A 20324-nucleotide genomic window follows, 5' to 3' on the forward strand; every position below is an offset into this window, starting at 1 on the left:
CAGAAAGAATAAGCCATTAGCACTGGGTTGATTACAGAGAGCAGGACTTGAAGAAGAAGGAGAGCGAGTGCTCAGCGCAGATATGGAGGGGGAGAGAGAGAGAGAGAGGCTGAGAGGGAGGAAAAGAGGGGGAGCGAGAGTGGGAGACAAACGCCTATGAGCGAGAGTAGATCTGCAGTGTTTAAACTCACCCAAGTCTCTAATTGAAGTATGCCCCTGGGGCTGTCAGTGCTGCTCCACGGTGTGAAATCCAGAGTACAAATCTATTAATGTAGCTGCTTTGTCTAAATGAGTGAGGAAAAGCTCTGATCCAAGCACCAGATTCTGCAGTCAAATTGATTTCCAAGCTTCACACCTGCCACAGAATTATCCAAGATGTTGTTAAATATTTGTGAATTAACAAATGGGAGCTGCTTAGAATTGCACCAAAAGATTAAATGACTGGTGACCTCTGCAGCGTAAATGATGATCCTCCCTATTTGTGGTACATTGGCGTGTGCAGATTGTCAGCAAATTGAATGATTGAGTAAATAAGAGTTGTGTATAGTTCGAATAGAGCACGAGTAGTGAATTAGCATTCCCTAAGTTCACTCCATATTTCCTTCTCAAGGAATCCCCCTGTTATAGGCTAATGAATAAAAGTCACAATATCAGAATAAATCTTTGCCGCAAATTCTCCCCTCTGGCGACATTATTAATAGATTCAGGAGAAGAATAGAGAGGAGGATTAATCTTTAAGATGATGGATGGACTCTGCTTGCCTTCCCATGCTCCTGCGTTAAGGTCATTTTGATAAGAGGGTATATTTTGGGGTCCTCTGTACAAAAGGTCATCATATCTACTTCCAGGTCCCTCTCAGAGTTCCGCTCCGGCTGCCAGGAGTGGAACTACTGTCCCGATTGCACAGGACCTCTGACCTCTAACTACCTGCTTACTATTACTCTGAACTCTGTCTTTCTCTAACTGTCTCTCTCTCTCTGTGTCTCTGGCTGTGTGGGCCGGCGTCGATGTTCAGAGGTGAGAGCGATGGCTCGTCTCGCAGCGGAGGGCAGGGCGGTGCCGTGCAGCGTAGCGCCGTGTACTGACAGTGGGTATAATAGTGGGGTCACCGGTGGATAATGGGCAGGTCAGAACAGCCACTGGCTGTTAGGAAGAGCAGGGTCAGAGGGCTTATCCTTCCCAGCCAATCATACTCCGCTCTGCCAGGAACAGCTACAGTATAAACAGGACAACACACTTTACAGTAGATTCCTGGAAAAAAATCTGTCCTGTACTTCTGCTTAATCTTTAACTAATATGAAAGTATTTGTTTCTTTATTTAACTGTTCACACATTCATGCTCGACATTATAGACCTTGTTTGGCCCTTTAGAGGTTGTATTACCTGTTAGGGTTTTTGCTGACTTTTTCTTTTTCTTTTTTTTTTTATCATGAAATGAGTTTCTTGCTGTGTTATGCTACATACTGTTTTCATGATGGGACTTTAGCTGCATCCCCACCGCAGGCCTAATCTGAGCAGAATGTGTTGTTTTCTCCGCCTCTATTCGAGCTGTGAGGTGAAACCCCTCCAGCAGGCTCATTAGGGGAGTTTAGAGTGGCGGAGAGGGGATAAACATTTACCTTATGATTGTGTTTTACAATAAGCCTGATGCTGGTTGCCTTTATTGGGTTCAAAGGGGGCTGTTTTTACAGGCTGTGATGAAGCCACAGTAAAACCAGGAGGGGATTAAGCAGCAGATGGGTGCTGGGAGAGATGGGAAGACAGATAGAAAAAGAGAAAATGCTGAGAGTGAAGCATGGTAACAGATTTGCACTAAAAAGAGACCTGGCAGATAGATTTGGAGAGCCAAAATCTTTGGTTCATGTACACTAACAAATTAATTTTTGGGGATTATAATACATTTTGCATCTTATTATTGTCACATAGAGGTCTTAGGGTAACTCTACTATGCAAATCTTCCAGCCCTGCAGCTCTTGGCCTTAACTATGACCTAACTTGGCTGTTTTCCCTCAGCCCCTAATCTATCCATCTCCTATTCCGCTCACAGTACGGGCAGGTTAAGTTGCTGGTTAACAACCAAAGTGTTGCCTGCGTGCCAGAGATTTATTTTTCCTGATTGCCTTTAAAATTCTGCTTATCTTTGAGTCCGATGTCTCCCTCAGAGAGCTGTAATGGACTCCCCAGAGATACAGCCCACTGCTTGGTGGGCCAACCAAGGCCCTTGGCCCCTGAGTAGAATACAATGCACACACATACACACACACACACGGCCATACATGGTCTTATTTTGTAATTTCTTTCCTTTTTTTTTAATCCAAAATGCTTATTTCCCCCCACTGCCCCTTTCTACAGCACATGCTAATGAGATGCTTTGTAAGGCCGTTAATTAGCGAGCTAGTCACTGATTGCTGTGCTTGTTTTTGTTGTGTGTGTGTGTGTGGCGGGGGGGGGGTATTAATATGGCTGTGTGCCGCTGAGGAGAGTTCTGTCAGGGTCTGCTCTGGAACCAATTAGGCTAAAGCTCAGTGTCCACTGAGGCTGCTGGGAGAAAAAAAGCCTGCTGCTTGCAATGTCAAACAGCAACATTAACACAGGCCAGAGAGGCAGAGCGAGACAGGCGGACTGAGAGCCGATAAGCAGCGGTCACTCATACAGGCAGACAGACTATTCCTCTGCTAGATGAAATTCAGACAAAGAACACACTCATAGTCTCTGCCACAAGCCCATGTACCCATGTACTGTAGATACTCTTTCGCTGGGTCTCACGCTGTAGCACAAGGTGACATCAGAATGAATGAGACACAGTGTTCCTCTCCAAGCGTCTGCTATTTCAGGTGCATTTTTACAAAGCAGAGGTGGAAAAGGTCTTGAAAGACAGACGGAAGGATGGCAGTCTCTCCTTGAGGATGTCAGTGCATAAACTTGTGTTCTCATAACTTGCAGATACACAGTCTTACAGATTCACACTGGCTATTTCCTGCTCAAAGCTCGTATGATTTATAACGAGAATGTCACATGTTTATGCGTCATGGCCTTACGCACCGCAGTATGAGGTGGCAAAGTTCTGGATGAGTCCCGTATAGAAAACTACTGTCTTGCATGACTGTGTTCATTCAGACACATGCATGCATTCAGACCCCCTTTCTGTGTCACCCTCACTCTACCTTTAAACCTGAATCACACTTGTCTGCATAGGAAACGTGGTGTATGTGTATGTGGATGCATGTGTGCCCGCATTGGCCCGTTTGCCCGGTACATAACCTCTTGTGTCAGCCTGACAGGCCCTGTGCCCCGCTGGCCACCATGCCATGCCACGCTCCTCCCGCTGAGGCCAACAGGAAGTGACACATGTGAAATGCTGACCTGGTGGGTTGCAGCCCCCTCCAGGGCCTCAGGATGCTGCTCTTTTAGTCACTCTTCCCCTCCCTTCCCTCGCTCCCTGGCTCTTTCTTTTTTTTTTTTTCATCTTTCAGAAAGGCCTCAAAAGACTTTTGTCCCCCTCCGTTCACCCTTAGATTCCGCACCACTCTTTTCCTCTTCTATTCTCTCTCGAATGATTAAGGAAATTGCAGTCCATTTCCCAGGTCAGTGAGCAGGTCTGTAACACTCTTCCCTGCTGCCAGAAAGTCCAGTAGATCATAGTTAATCATTTTTAGGTCAGGATTTGAAACTTGAGCTTGTTTTTCCTTATGATTCTTTTCCTGATGTGATTTCACAACTGCCTGAAATGTTTCAACTTCATGTTATAACAAGCTTATTTTCTTGCAATTATAAAAACCAAAACATAATTTTCTCGCAATTGCTTGAATTAAAACATACCTACCTTTTTATGGTAGTTTTAGGATGTCTCACATGGTGCACTTTCTCTCATTAAAAAGCATAGGCAAATGTCATTTTTTTGCATGTGGTTTTGCTGACACACCGCAGTTAAAGCTCAGATAAATCCAGTGGAGATTGTTGTTGGTGATGTCGACGCTTGTACTTAAGCAGCTCTTGAGCCCCTTTTCAGATTGTCCCCAGACTATACCAACATTGCACCTGCACTTCCCCCTCTCCCAATCCTCTCCTCCAATCTCAGGTGCATCCACTGAATCATTGAGGGAGTGGCGGCTCTCCCGTATTTCCAGGATGAGCCTTTGTGCAAATCGGTCTGTTTCCTTGCATATTAGTTGCATACGTCCGCCTCTCCAGGGAGACCTTCTCATCTCTCTTTATTTACTTATTTATTTGTTTGTTTCCTACCTGCATTCTGTCTGTAAACTGGGAATTAAAAGGTCCCACGTCCCCAACTACGGTCTACGTATCGGCTTGGCTCTGAAGAGATCAGAAAGGATGGATAGAATGAGGGTGGAATTGCGATATGTAAATTTGATGAGGAAACCCCCTTTTCCTCAAATTCATGCAGCTCTGATTCCTCCAACAAGCCACCGCACAAAGCTCTGCAACTACAATAGGATTTACTGTAATATACCATTGAGGATTTCTTTACATTACGCAGGTGACGGCTACAATGCAGCTCGTGGGAATACTAAAGGAGGCTTTGTGTAGTATAGACTGTTAGTATAAACGTGCAAGAGTACGTAAGAGTAATACCTTGAGGTTTTACACTAGTAAGCATTTTGTGTGTGTGTGTGTGTGTGTGTGTGTATGATCATGCATCTATGTTATACACTCCACAAGTACAGGATGTGTGCACACGTATGTGCATATGCATGGACATTGCCCATTCACATGGTGTGTATTTAAATGCTTGATTATGCATTTTGCATAGCTTTGGGACATGCATCACTCTTCCCAGACTGCTAATAAAGTGACCAGGGAGATGGGGGAACCTAAATGAATCCTAAAGTGCCTGGCTTGCATTCCTCACTCCCTCACTGCTCTGCTTAGTTATTCCAGCCCGTCGTGAAAAGCTGTGCGCCGCTCAGCTCTCCTCCTCCTTATGTCTGTCTGCTGCAGCCAGGTGCTCTGTCTCCTGAAGAGGTGTGGCCTGCTCCTAATTGCCTGGACCACAGTGAACTATGGGCAAATGCTCTGTGTGAAGGAGCACCGTGGAGGAATAATTTTGAATAAATCACATAGTTAGCCGGGTGGTATTTTCTGCTAAATAAGCAGTTCAGCGGCCGTCTCACATGGAGGTGTGAGCGTTAGAATGACGGGTCACTTGCCATAGGTCATGTTGGGGAGGATTTAAATGATTTAAATGATGTCACTGCCACTGAAGGGGACAGGTTGAGGAAGTATGTGTAAGGCAGCACCTCTTTGTTGTTTGAACCTGACAGACTCTCATCCTTCACTCTTTCACGCTCCCCTCTGAAGGAGGGCTCATAGCCCTGGGATGAGGGCTTCTTATGATGAGAGAGGTGAGAGGTTGCTTGGATCTCTTTCACTCCCTCTCTCCCTCTTTCTCTCTCTGCCAGCAGAGAATGTTTTTATTGAAGTCTGAGAAGTGCTGACCACAGAGAGACAAGTCCAGCACACACTGTAATGTTTTAAATCAGGAGATGAGCCAGTTGTTTCTAAGCTGCAGCCAAATAGACTCCAGGCTTAGATGATGTCTGCCCAACAAGCAAACATAGTAATGTTGAATGCAGAAACCATCTGGCAACTGGCTATAACGTTTATCCGATATTACCCCAAGCTCTTTTAGCATCTTTAGCGCAGTTTGAAATTAGCACAGGCACTCAGATCCCACGATAAAGTTCATAGGAGATGCAAAAGGCTAATTAGATGTAATTCTGCGTTTGATGTCTCTGTGAGATTTAAATTGTCTGATGCTGTCTCTCATTATCTTTCATAACCCACCAAGAGTATATTCAGACATGAGATGGGAGCTTAATGAGTGAGTGTGCATTTGTTGCCCCACATGTCCACGTCTGACTCTGTTTCACATACGAGAAGAAAAAAAATAAATATATATATATATAGAAGGAGAGGAGTGTGCACGTATGTACCCTGTTGTCAGGTTGTGTTTGTTGTGAAGGACAGAGGGAGTGTCCCCTAATGAAAAAGACAAGTGCATCACTGTAAGTCAACAGCTGCCACGTCCACGACCATTCTGACACTGTAAGTCACATATTTCAACGTCAGCCCGATCAAGAATAACAGTCGCAAAGCTCTCCATAGTGCTCTAAGTGCTCTCTCGGAAAAGAAACGTGTAGAATTGTGATGATGCTGCTGTGAAAATGATTGTTGAAGTGTTTTATTCGCACATACAACTGGAGATGACAATGGGCTTTTTCAAACAAAAGATGTGACCTTTTAAAAAGCAATAAACATGCGAGCGTTCATTCTTGCCATGTATTTACCATTTACAGTATATATGTAGAAATATATGTAGAATTTTACATTATTTGTGTTCATTTTGTTTCCCCAAAATCATTTTGGTGCTTAACTCTGCAAATCATCATTCTTGACTGTGTTGTGTTTATAGGATATCCTCTGCAGTCAGGTCTCATGGAATTGATATCAGTGAACCGCTCCAGGCATCCAAACAATCCTGCCCCAGGCACAGCTATCATTATTTTCTGGGAAGTTGTGTGCGTGTGTGTGTGTGTGTGTGTGTGCGCGTGTGTGTGTGTGTGTGTGTGTGCGTGCGTGCGTGCGTGCGTGCGTGCGTGTGTGTGTGTGTGTGTGTGTGTGTGTGTGTGTGTGTGTGTGTATGCATGTAAGTATGTATATGTGTGCGTGTTTGTATGTGCTTTGACACAGAGTTAACACTGGTTTACAGCTTAATCAGTCTGTGTAACTGAATGCATATTTATCAGAGAGAAAATTCATGCTCAGAGAATCAGACCTCAGCCCATACATCATTATCAAACACACACACACACACACACACACACACACACACACACTCATGCACATCCTTGGACACACACAGAGACGTGCACACACACGATCCACATTTCATTAAGGGGGCAGATTCAGGCAGCAGTAGATTAAAAACAACGTGTGTTTTTACAGGTCCATAAATCAAGCATGGGACGAGGGGGATTCATTTAGAGAACACCAGAGTTGTGGCGTAGTTGCCCTCACGTGACTAATGCTTAACTGCGATACTTTTGATACACTGCCTTTTTATTAGTTTCATTCTCTCCTGCCCCACATCAATGATTATCTCTCAGCTCACATTTGACTTGCAGAGTAGGCTGGATGTTGTGTTCATTTTAGTTGAACGTTTCGATGATGAAACGGTCTCCCCATCTAACCAGTGATTAAGCCTACACATTGGCAAATGATTCGGCCTACAGAACAGCATTAGCAGAGCAATGTATCCTAATCTTACACAACTTTGTTACACAAGATTGATCTTGTGTATAAGAAGCGAATAAATCGCTGTTTTTACTTTATTTTCACACCATGCTTACCGTGTTTGGGTGGTGAAGTCATAGTCTTTATTCTTTTCATCCACTGAGCCGCCTCTCCTGTGGGAATGCTGGCTGGAGAGCAGGGCTGTTATTGCTATTTGAGCAGCTCATACTTTCAAAACGGTACCAGTGTTTTAATGTGTGAAGCACTCTTATAAAATGTTTTGTTGATCAGTGATGTTAGGGTACAAATGCAACATCACACATGCCCACCCACACATGTGTGCACACTCTGTCTCGAGTCCGAATTCAGAGTTCCTCTTCGGCTTTCGTGTGTCTGTGTGTTTGTGAGTGTGTAGTCTCCACTTTCAGTCGTCTCCGTGTGTTAATGCTGGTCTCAGGCTACAGAGCAGGTGTAATTTCCCCTGCACTAAAACCCCAACAAGTGGCACCAGGGGAGAGAGGAGCATATTACAGGTTCAAGCGGCTCTGCTCTCCTGGACCACAGAGAGCTACAGGCTCTCCTGACCTGTGACCGGGCACAGCCCCTGTGTGTGGATGTGTGTGTGGATGTGTGTGTGGATGTGTGTGTGTGTGTTGCGGGAGGCTCAGAGGTGTCGGAGCTGCCTCGCTGTGTTTCTTTCATAGTGTAAAGCCTTTATTAGGGTACGACCTGTTTGGGGGGCCGCAGGGCAATATTATTTCACGTGTTCCAATTGAGAAATGAGCGTGTGTGTGTGTGTGTTTACTTTACAACTTTTAGATAACCAGCACTATATAGGGGCAGGTTAGAAAGTGAACAGGTTGGGTAAACATATCAAATAACTGTAATAACGCCTGCTGTAAACCAGTGAACACAGTTAGACCTTTAACCTCTAACTCCCTCAGTCACAGCAGTGTATGTAGACCGGGGGGGCTCAGCTGATTCATTCTGCCGAGGACTGACTATGATGTCTTTTGTGAGCTTTTTGTTCCACCAGTGCTGTCATAATGGATTGGGTTATTTTTTCTGAGTGGACAGTTAACTTTTAAGCAATATTTTAGTAATTGACTGTTCGCAAAACCGCTTCCCTGAACAGTGAATGTCCAATCAGACCTTAGCAACTGTAACTATGCACAGCAGTCCTGTCGAGCTTTGGATATCTCCACATGCCTAAGTGCTCTGCATGGGGCTGTAGTAAGAGAGTTATATACAAGGCGTTTGGAGGGTGGAGTCTTTTTCTTTTTCAGCCTTTCAAAACCAAAACACACAGTGTGTTTGTCCTAAAGTAAACTGCCAATGTTACCACGTCCAGCTAGCTAGCTTACTAGCTGCAGTGGTAACCAAGGGTTACTTCCAAGACTGAGGACCATTTCATGCGTTTTTTGTGGGGTTACAAAAAAATGCCCTGGATGCTGCTAGTTCAGGGTACTGCTAACCTCTCTGTCCAAATATTATGTTTGGTGAGCACATTGGTTAGGCCTCATCCTAAAAGCCTTTACTGCTGTAGGCTGAGTCTTTACTGCAGCGGCCCGAGTTTGATTCCAGCTTGGGCCTTTTGCTGCTTGTCATCACCTCTCTCTCCCGCTTTTATTTTCAATAAAGGAAAAAACAGCAGAAAACTTAATCTTAAAAAAACCTCATAACAAATACGAACAATAAAGCATCAATCCCACCGTTTTTGCGTGATTATTCGAAAACCTCCAAAAAACAACAATAACCATCAGGACGGAGTTTAGCGGACTCAGACGAAAATATCTTGAAGTCTCATTGGGATTTTAGAGAGCAGGTGGAGACACACAAAGTTCCTGGACAAAATATCAGGAAAAATATTATCTATTCTATCTATTAATATTATTTAATTCAGCTCTACTTGATCATCCACTTCCCCTCTCGTCATTTACAGGGATGTTCTGTAATACACAGGGAGCTGCTACAGGACAGAGTAATTTGACAGACCTTTGTCATTCCTACAGGTCTGTCTGTGGCAGTGAACAGTGAACAGAGTTAATTGGTGCCTCTCATCTCTCCTCTGAAGGGCACTGCTGCCTGTTAATACAGTGTCATGATAAATTAGCCCAAATAGAACCCCACACACAGCAATGAATGATGAGCTTATGTCTGTGCGAGTGTGTATGTTGGTGCATGTGCACTTGGATATTTCCTTGAGTGAGTCTGCCTCATTAATTTTTGGTAACCAGATCTCCATTAGGTTTAAATGAATGACCAAGACGAGCCAACTAGGGCAAGGATGAGGACTGGACTGATGGCCAGAAAGGGGGGGGGTCATGAGAGATGAAGGGAGGAGAGCAGAGTATGGGTGAGGAGAGAGAGGTGGAAGGGGAAGAGAGTGAGGTGAGGTGGGGGGTGGGAGGTTGGGGGGGGGGCAAGGATGCTCATCCATTACATCCCTCAGCGGCCCAGGGGTCGGCTTCAGCAAGACTGATTCAGACCGATCAGGTTTGGACTCCATCTCCCATAAATCCTGGCACGTGACGCTGATGGATGTGGGCCATAAAGCCTCCCGCTCTGACATGCGGAGAGCAACATGGAGAACCATGGGAAAATGTGAGTGCTCCAGGTTAATGTCAACGAGGCCTGGGAGTGAGGAGGGGATGATGGAGAGAAGGAAAGACGGGGACGTCGAGAGATCAGAGGTGTAGAGAGGGGGATTGAGAAGAATGAGCGGGCCGAGAGCAGAATGTGAAAAAGAGTTTGTGGAGACGCTGTAACAGAATTTACTGTGACAGTGATTCAGCTGTCATCATGTGGGTTTAAACCCATGTTGCTCGGAGCGCACTGGATCGTCCAACTCCGTTTTGCAAGAGATGAAGATGTCTAAATATCTTTCCTGACACTCATTTTGTAATTTATTTCCACACATCTCCAAAGCTGGGTAATAAGCTACATGTCTATATCACAGTGCATTGGTGTGTTTTTTGTAGTGTAATTAATTCTGTGTGTCTTTTCATTTATTCTGTTATTGTATGTCATGATGTTTGATGAGTGACCAAGGTGACTATAGCTCATTAAAAGAAGCCTCGTGATTATAACAGGGCCAAATACAGGAACTGCCGACCTGGCTAGACAGGAAATGGAGACATGTATACTTCCTCATTAACAGAGCCCCATTTGGGCCGTAAAGCATCATCCCAATGCGCACAAGGAAAATGCCCTGATTAGGGGGGTGGAGGGGCACTGCTGCCCTAATGAAGGCTTCCCCCACAGTCATTTATGATATTGGTAAGGGTGGTATGGTGACTAGGCCTATGGGATGAGCTGACTTACGGAGATATGGGCGTGAGATAGCAGATGCAGTATATTTGTATGGAAGGGAGAGATGAGAGGGCCGGGGGAATGCATATCCACAACTCATTTGCAGGAGTCAGTTTTACTAGGTTGCGGCTAATGGAGATGAGCTTGTGTTAAGAGCCAGGGGAGACGCTAATTTTACATAAAACCAAAAGAGGTTTTAGAGCCGTGTGTGTGTGGTTGTGGGGGTGTGTGTGTGTCTGTGGGGTCAGGTTGGGCTCACTTTATTCTGCTGGCTCACCAAGTGAATTCTCAAACGCTGACCATCTTTTAGCGCTATAAGCTTTCTCTATCCGACTGAAGAAGAAATAACTGAGAGTGACGTCACTAATCATTATCATGTTTGCTCTTTTAATTTACATTTTAATGAATTGATATCTGATAAAAGAAACACTATTTGGTTTCATCTTGCACAGAGAGACTTAAGCCCAGATTTACTGAGATTGTGTTTTGAGGGTAATCTGCATGTTTTTTTGTGTGCCTCAATAGGGTGCAAACTTTAATTCCTACTCTGACAAATTTATGCAAATTACAGACCTTAACGCAAGGTTTTTCCTGACACCTTTCAAATGACTTTGTGGGCACTACAGTCATTTTTGGGAGAGTTTGAAATTGTTAATAAACACTGTTTTATTTGCGTAGAAATAGCTAATCTGTGGGCAGGATAATGGGATTTAGGCTTTATTTTTTGACCAGTGGTATTGTGCGTTTCTTCCACTCATTACGGAGGTTCATAAATAGCATGGCATTCGGACTTTCCTGTATAAACCTTTAGTAAATGCAATCCTTACTATCCTTTTGATTCAGATGTAGGCAAGCATCTGATATTGGACTAAGTTATGCACTGAATTTGAAAAAAGTCACACACATAAATATATATTTTAAGGCCTTACAGCCAAATCTTAGAGGAGACTAATCCCCTTCCCACCGCTGTCTCCTCCTCTCTCAGCTTCCTAATTTCTTCACTTTTTCTTGTCCCACCCCCCATTACTCCCCCCACCATCGCCGCAGCAGCTACCTGAGGCCCTTGTGTCCACCTCATTCATCACCAGGGTTTGATTCCTCTGCTTTGAGAGAGGGGGAGAAAAGAAGAAAGAGTTGAGGAGGACGAGTAAAGAGTCATAACAAACCCTCCTCTGTTCTCTCTCCTTCTTTTCTACCTCCCTTCCTTCAGTGTGTGAGAGAGAGAGATGAATGCAGCCAGTGGAATTAATTGCACCCCGTTACTGAAGATCAGCAAGTTTGCACTGTTGGCGTGCTGATCTGCCATATGGCTGCCCACTAGGTGAACACTTTGATTAATGTTGCCCACTCCCCAGTTTTTTTCCCCCCTCTAATATTTGATTCTGATAACTGAAACTCAGCTCCTCATTCTGAGTCTCTCCATCTTCAGTCCTCCTCTTTCCCCTTTGTTTAGTCTTATCCTCTGCTCACCTGAGCCCTCCGTGTTTGCAGCTAAAGTTTGGTTTCCAGTCTTGCCTTCTCTTTTATTGTTGTTGTTTTTTTTACAGGTTTCGCTTACAAAGTCTTTCTGCGATGTGGCGTCGGTGTAGGGAGTGTGGAGTTTAGAGTATCACTGAGATTAGAGGGAGTAAGAAAGGCCAGAGTGCGTTTGTGTTAGAGAGAGATTTGGAGCTATGGGTACGCGTCCTTCGCAGTTGATTAGGCCCCTGGTGTGTCGAGTGTTTCTCTATTAGCCTCCTCAGCCTCTCGTCTTCTGCTGTGCACAGTGACTTCTCTCTACCCCAGAGGTCTGGGATACACACACACACACACACACACACACACACACACACGCCATGCACACAGGCAGATAGGACACTGTGCTGGGGTCCAGGCAGTAACAAGGAGGTGAACAGATGCTGGAGTCACAATATCAATAGGGCTGAGTGTAGGTAATAATACCTTAGCAGGGTTCAGCCATGAGACAGCGCTAACTAGAGAGGCAACTCTCAAGTGGAGCATTCACTATCTGCAAATCACACCATGTAGCTGCGTGCGCGTGTGTGTGTGTGTGCATGTTTGTGTTTGTGGGTGCACATACTCCCATTACATGTTAGAGAGAGCCTGTTTCTGCTGCAGGGGAGCAGTGGGATGGTGTCAGTGCCATCATCAAGATGAGATGAAACGTTCTCACCTGAGGTCACAAGTTCAAGTTTGTTTTCTTTTTTCTCCTGCTATAATGAGGCATACAGAACACTATGCAGACATCTATGCTGGAACATCTATTACAATCACTCTGGTGCTTTGTTTTCCCTCTGTTTTATGGCCTGTTCCTGCTGCTCGTCTATTTTGGTCTTTCTCAGTCTTGTTAAGTGCTGCCATTCTCCTGTGTTTGGATGTGGCCCAGAGGGCCCTTAGCGAGACCAGGGGCTGGGAATGAGCTGCGAGCCCCAGCCAGGGGGTGCCCACGGTAGGCTGCCAATCCCACTAAATCTCCCTGATTACCCGGGGTGGCTGTGGTGTGATGGGGGTGTTACCAAGGTGGTGGGCTCTCCAAAGAGGCTGATTGAGATGCAAATGGAGGCCATAACTCAGACGTAATGCAGACCTGAGCACCCTTTGCCTTGTCCGTTCCTGCTCACCTCACTCTCTCATCGCTCCCCATTTACTCCAGCATAGAAGGAGGGACCGTTATTGTCTCATGATAAAGTCAGATATTTATCACAGTGTAAGATAGGAACAGAGAAATAAGGGTGTGGGTCGAGGAGAATAAAAAAGTATGAGCATGTAAATTCATTGTGGTTTTGATGGTAAACAATAACCAGATAAGTGCACACACTCATGTGGTTGACCACACACACACACACACACACACACACACACACACACACACACACACACACACACATACACACACACCCACACACACACACACACATACACCTGAAGATACCAAACTCTGCTTCTGTTTCTTAGAAAGAACAGATGGACACAATAAAGTGCGAGGGACTCGGCTTGCCAGTAGAAAGGTGGAGTGAACAGGGGAAGAGGAGGGGGAGGAGTAATTGCACAGTCCTTTGCTGAATTGTTCTGTGGATGCAAATTTAAATCCCTCCTATTATTTTAATAATCTGCCTTTTACTGCTTGTGCTCGGATCATTTGTTTGCAAACCAGGTTATTTGGAGAGGGAGGCTCGGGGGTAATTTCATGCTTTGGAGCATTTATATCTATAACTTAATGAGGAGAGGGCCTGTTGTTTCCTGGTAATACACTGCTAGAGGGGAGCAAACTTTTTATTCTCCGTTTAGGGTACTGTTAGAGGGCAATAATGTGGGATTACTCGGATGGAATTAAGGAGCAAACTGAGGAGAGACCTAATGCAGCTTTGGGTGATAGACCAAACTTAATACTGATGTTTCATTCAGGGTGTTTTAGGTTCATCGGGTGTACCATAGGAGATGGGCTTTCCCATGTGCCCATTACAATAAGCTTACAGAAATTTCTTCAAAGATTTCTTCAGATTTAAGCATCTTCAATCCCCAGCTGCTGTCTAATTGTCTGTTTTTACCCTTATGTACATTTTCTTTTCTTTTTAAATTATCCAAACTTCTTGAAATGTTTATCCAATAGACAAACTATAGTCCGTGTATCTGTTTCCTGCTTGTTGTCACTCACTTCGTGCTGGGGCTGGGAGTCTGCCTAGTGGCCCGGCCCAACTCGATTGAACTCAACTTTATTACATTTAGCTGAGAAACAAAAGGAAGACTCTCTGTCTACGGAAAGCAGCGTGCAGTCTTGTGAGATGAGCGGGATTGTTAATGTGGTTACTCTCCTTCAGCGGAGCCAGAGACGTCACGGGATGGAGTGGTGGTCCACCGCCTCTCCTCCTCTTCTTCTTCTTTTCCTTCCTCCTCGCTGTCACTCCTCTGCTCCTCTGTTCCCTTGTGAAGGACTCTTTTCTCGTCAAATTAAATCAGACTGCATGAATTAAAGCAATAATTCAATTTGTTTACAAGGCATCATTTATTCTCTGTCAGGCCAGCGCTCCGTTGACAATCCGCGGCTCGCTGACCCCCGACCTTTGCCGAGGTCACATGATGCATCTATTACATTGTTCAACGAGAGTCTTTCAGGCTATTATCAGGCGACAAGAGGCTAAAGATGCATGATGAGAATCCTATTATTCAAATCTGTGTAACACTAACAGAATGCAAAAGCACATGACCTTATCAACAGACAGGGCAGATCATGTAAATGGTGCTTGAACAACTACAGTTGGTTGTAATGAATGTGTTTATGAATATGAAAATGAATTATTATGATTGTTTCATGTCATAGCCCTTTGCCTTTCCCCCCTTTATTTCCCCTTCTAAAACATTTTATCCCAGGTCGCTCTTCCATTCATTCGTTTGGTCCTTACGTTAACTCAGCATCACTACTGTGTGATTTCATGCCAGAGAAAACAAGAGACTTTATCCCAGAGAGAAGAAAAAGAAAAAAAAGGCACAGTCTCGTGTATTTCCAAGCTAAACTATTGTGACAGTGGAAAATGGTAAGCAGTTTAGAATATTGCCAAACAAAAGAGCTTTTAATCAAAGTGCATACCAGACCCTGCGGAGTGTAAAACACTCCCTCATCAAAAGGCCTATTATACACTTACTCACATCAAAGGCCTCCATGTTTCTTAATTGCCAGATTCTTTTCTTCTTCAATTATGTTATGCTTATGTTTTTATAAAGCTGATACAAAAAGGGCCCGGGTAACCAAATCAAAAGGGGGCTTAATTTATCATCTCTGCACAGCGATGTGCCTTCACTACAACTGTGTACATATGTGTGAATGCGTGCTTTTCTGCGAGTGCGTTTGGCACCTTAGCAGCCCTCCGGATAGCGAGATGATACAAGGCACGAGTGTTTCAGGAGAAATTAAACAGTGTAAAACTAGCAGGTTGAGATAAAGCAATCACATTACCGCCACACTTGAAAAGAACACATTATTTTGTACTTGAGAGTGTTGAGCTTTATTGCTGACACCCCCAAATAGAAAGTTGTATATACAGTATAAGTGCACAGGGTCTGGGAGTTTTTCTCCGACTTTATTGTTATCTAACCACAACATAATCAGCATCTAAGTCTGCATGTGCCGTTCAACCAGACACCAAAGTCCCCGTGCAGAATTGCAAAATAAGCTGGGTGTAAATATGTAATTGCCAGTGCTTATTCTGAGATCTGAAATATTAGGGAGCAATATGGATCGCATTAAAATCCTGGTTGTTAGGGGTATCGGTTACACTCAAGACATGCAGGAAAATGTGCACTGTCTGCGAATCTGGCGGAGATGGAGTGGGTGAGATGGGGGGGAGATAGGAGCAGGAGAGGGTGAGGAAATGGAGAGGAAGAGACAGAGGAAGAGGAGAGTAAGATGAAAATCTCTTAATGTCTTTCTGAGAACATAGACACATTATTCAAATCTCCATCACTTTTTAATGTAAATCTGATCAGGCTCGGTGCTGGACGGAGAAGTGAGGGAGAGGCAGAAATGGACACACACACACACACACACACACACACACACACACACACACACACACACACCACACACACACACAGACACACACACACACACACACACAGACACACTCTGATAGCTGTAGAAAGACAGAGAGCGGGTTTATAATATAATATTGTTAGGATTGAAAGCTTGATGTTACCGTCTCAATTCACACTTTAACCGTTATAGAACACAAATGCACACAAAACACTTTTAAAATGATATCAGCTGTCCTTCGCCTTAATGAAAAAACACTTACACAGGCCGACTGTGGAATATTTTGTGTGTGTGTGTGTTGGTATATATGGGTGCATGTGTAAGTTTGTATGTGCGTGCAAATGTGTGTGTTTGTGTGGATATCTGATATCTGCCTCAGGCCCCATGGCCCTGGTCTGTCTGCATCCGAAAAGCAAACTCTGCAATTATGATGACCGCCCTGTCCTTTTCATTTCCCATCTCTGTCTCTCTCTCTCTCTCTCTCTCTCTCTCTCTCTCTCTCTCTCTCTCTCTCTCTCTCTCTCTCTCTCTCTCTCTCTCTCTCTCTCTCTCTCTCTGTCTCGGGCCATCACACACTCTCTTCCTCTCTTTCTATCTCTGTCTTTATTTTTCTCTCTTCTGAAAGGTAAAGAAATTCTCAATAGTAAGACAATAACAGGCTTGATTACATCGCCAAGCGACAAAGTCTTCTTGCGCTTTGTTTGTGTGCAGTTGTGTATCACCTCTCCTTAAAATGTTCTGCTTTTGAAAAACTGTATTATTTCTTGGCTACAACCTTATTGTTGCTGAAATTGTTTCTCACAATTTATCAGACTATGAGTTTAGTTGAAATGCAGCATCAATAATGTACATTATAATGCATAAAAACATTATTATTATCATCATTTCTTACATGATAATTTCATTCATACTGTCCTGTTGTCAGTTTTTATTTCATTGGGTAAAATTTTAATATTACAGTTATACTTTTTGCTTGATTTGTGACACTCTGCTCTAAAATATATATGTTATATGAAGTGGTGGAAAGTATATTTACTCAATTCATGTAGTGTACTTGTAGTTTACTTGAGTATTTCCATTTGATGATGTTGCATACTTCTACTCTGCTACTTCACAGCGAAATATTGAACTTTTTATTTCACTAAATTTATTTGACAGTTAAAGTTAATAGTTACATTGCAAATTAAGAGTTTGAAAACCTATAATGAGCATATAAAATATAATGCATCACTATACAGTGAATTAAATGACACAGCAGTATAAAAAGTACTTAAAATCGCGTCACCTCAACCAGCCATAACATTAAAATTCTGCTTGCATCAGTATTAATAATTATATGATATAAAATATAATTGTTTTGTTTATTTAAAGTACATATTGCTGCTAACACTTATTAATACATTTACATAAATCCACTTTTAGAACGGAGTATTTTTATATTGTGGTGTTGCTACTTTTACTCAACTGAAGGAAATAAATACTCATTCCACTTGTTATCTGTATTTATTTCCCCTTTTTTCTTTTTATGTTCTCCCTCCTTCTTTGTGGTTTTCTCTCCATGCTGTGTTTCTCTGCAGCCTCTACATGAGTCCTTGTCAGGTTTGAGTGAGTGATTAACTCATTGAAGTGCTTATTAATTAACATGTTCCATTAATTACAGTCATTAATGCTGTGTTTACTAACCTGGCCTGCAGTAGCCTTAGTACGTCGCTGAGCGGAAATGTCAGCAGGTACTTAACCGAGGCCTGGCCTTTGCTCCTGGTCTGTGTGTGTGTGTGTGTGTGTGTGTGTGTGTGTGTGTGTGTGTGTGTGTGTGTGTGTGTGTGTGTGTGTGTGTGCGCTTGTGTGAGGTGCCCCTGATGTCCGTGTTAAGAGTATCAGCACGTATATGTGCCTCATTCTCCATGTTTCTCATCTGTAAAATCATCCCATGTCCTTCCTTCACCTTTCCCATATCTGCCCCTGCAATTGCTTGATTTGTAACTTGATTTCAGGAAAGGGAAAACCTGTAGATTATCCAGCTTTCATTAGGGGGGAAAAACCCAGTCCGTGTCAGAGAAAGAAGAAATCAATTTAATACAGACTTAACTGGAGGAAATTGCATATTCTGCCTGTATGTGCTGAACAGGCACTTTCTCTTCCTCACCAGAGACCTGCCTCCCTATTAATTGCAGTGTGTGTGCATGTCAGCGAGTAAGTGGATGTGTATGTGCGCGTGCATTTGTTTGTTTGTGTGCGTTTGTGTTTGCAGTGTGTAGAGCGTGTGCATTCATTTGTGTGTTAGGTGCTTGAATGCATGTTTCCTGAGTGTGTATTCAGTCTCTTTGTCTGTGTGTGGAGGTCAGTTCTCAGACTTGAGGGGGGGCTCCCAGCCAGATGTGTCTGTTTCTTTATTTGCGGTGGGCATGTGCGTCCGCCGCACGTGGTGTGTGTCCATATTTCTTTGTTGGTGTATGGTGCGTGCATAAGCACAAGCGCATGTGACTTAGCCAGGTGGAGAGGAAATTGGTTGGTATTTATGAACAAACGTCATAATTGTGACAGGATGATATATGACCAGCACATTCCACAGCCCCCACCCCCCCCTTCCTTTTCTCTCTTTCTTTTTGCTAAAAATATATATCTATGATAAAATGCAGTCTTAAAAGCTGATGACCAATTTAGTGTGGCGTGTTGCGGACAAGGTCATGGAGGTCTGAGTTTGTCTGTGTTCCTCCCTCCGAGGCCTGTTCTAATCTACAGAGCAAGAAGAGGGGCTCAAAGTCATTTCTCTAATTGCTTTTATAAGGTGCCCTTTTCACATGGTGTCTTCCCTGCTCGTTCACTTTCACCGCCATTGCAACACCTTACCTCTGCACCTGCTGGTTGAAATACCGTCATGTAAATGTTGCCGCTGCTTTATATTGATATCAGGTATCTGGTATTCAGAGGGACCAATAGTAACCACATCAAACTACAGAAGACTTCTGCTTCTCTTTCCCGACTCACTCTTTTACCGTCCTTCTCCGTGCCTGAGGTGTTGACCGAGGTCTGCAGGGTAAGTGTTTTGTATATATGGGAGTACTTTTGATTTCTTAAGTGTTGTCTCTGCATTGGTGATCTATAAGGGGAGCTGAGGTGGCGAGGGGGCAGCACGAGGTGAGGGAAGATGGAAACAGGGGTTAAAGTGTGAGAGGGAAGGCTGGGAAGGATAAGGGGAGAGGGGGATGAGATTGAGCCTAGTGCATTAAGACAGTGTATTATTTGGCGGTTCCACTTGCTTGCGTCCATTAGGGGTGGCTGCTATGCTATTAAAGGGGTCAGCGAAGTGTGTGTACCTGTGTGTGCGCGTGTGTGAGTATGCCTACATGTGTGTGTTTTAAGAGTTAGTAGAGTGGTCCAGTGTCTTATTGAACAGGATGGGGCTCCCCTGCTCTAATACCTCTTCATTTTATTGGATTGGATGGCCCCAGTTATAATTGTATTAGGCCCCCCCCCCCCTTCCATCCCCCACCCTGCCTCCATCTTTCTCCACAGCAGTGACCATGTCATTCCCCACCACACGTGGAAAACACCAGGAGAGACGAGGAGAACCTCTGCAGAGGCCAACTTCCTCCAGTCACGCAGGCGGAGGTGCACTTTTTCCATCCTTGCTCTTGGTTCCCTCCTTCCTTCTTCGCTTCCTCCTGGTGAAAGTCATAAAGGTCATTGTCATGTTACAGACAGCTGTTCTCTTGGGTTTGACGGCTGGAGGTGGGGGGCGGAAGGTGAGAGGTGGCGGCAGGAGTGGAGGGCTGAGGGATCTGATGCCCATGTTATCCTCATGGTGACCTTGCTGCTTTCTGTCCCGAGCATGCGGCTCTTCAACGGATGTGCAGCTGCGGAGATGCACAGTTTCTAGTTTTCAAGCCGTAACGCTTATTTACACGTGTGTTTCATTCGTAATTAGTCCTTTGCATTTAGATGGAGCGATAGGTTGTGCGTAGCTGGGGGCGGTAAGCTCTGTCACCCCAAGTCGAGCTCGGTGGTGTTGCACACTCAGCGATTACTCTGGAGTTAACCAGAGAGGCTTCGCTGCCTCTCACTTTTCCTTCGCCCTTGAAGAGACCAGGAGTTGACAGGGTCCTCATAAAAACCCTGAACGATTGCGTCTGTGCGTTCTTCCTCTCTTTTTCTACCCTTTTTTTCCCCTCTTCTCCTTCCAAAACCTGGCCATCTGTCTAATTGTTCACCTCCATCGCTTTAATGCTTT

The 20324-nt window shown here is 44.2% G+C and overlaps 1 protein-coding gene across 2 annotated transcripts in view; it reads left to right on the forward strand.

Annotated features, from left to right (window-relative positions):
- wwox (WW domain containing oxidoreductase) overlaps window positions 1–20324 on the forward strand; it is a 123327-nt gene that overhangs the window by 11234 nt on the left and 91769 nt on the right. The window lies entirely within an intron of this gene.

Source organism: Enoplosus armatus, chromosome 6 (genome assembly GCF_043641665.1).
Source record: "Enoplosus armatus isolate fEnoArm2 chromosome 6, fEnoArm2.hap1, whole genome shotgun sequence".
In the NCBI taxonomy this organism is placed as follows: Eukaryota; Metazoa; Chordata; class Actinopteri; order Centrarchiformes; family Enoplosidae; genus Enoplosus; species Enoplosus armatus.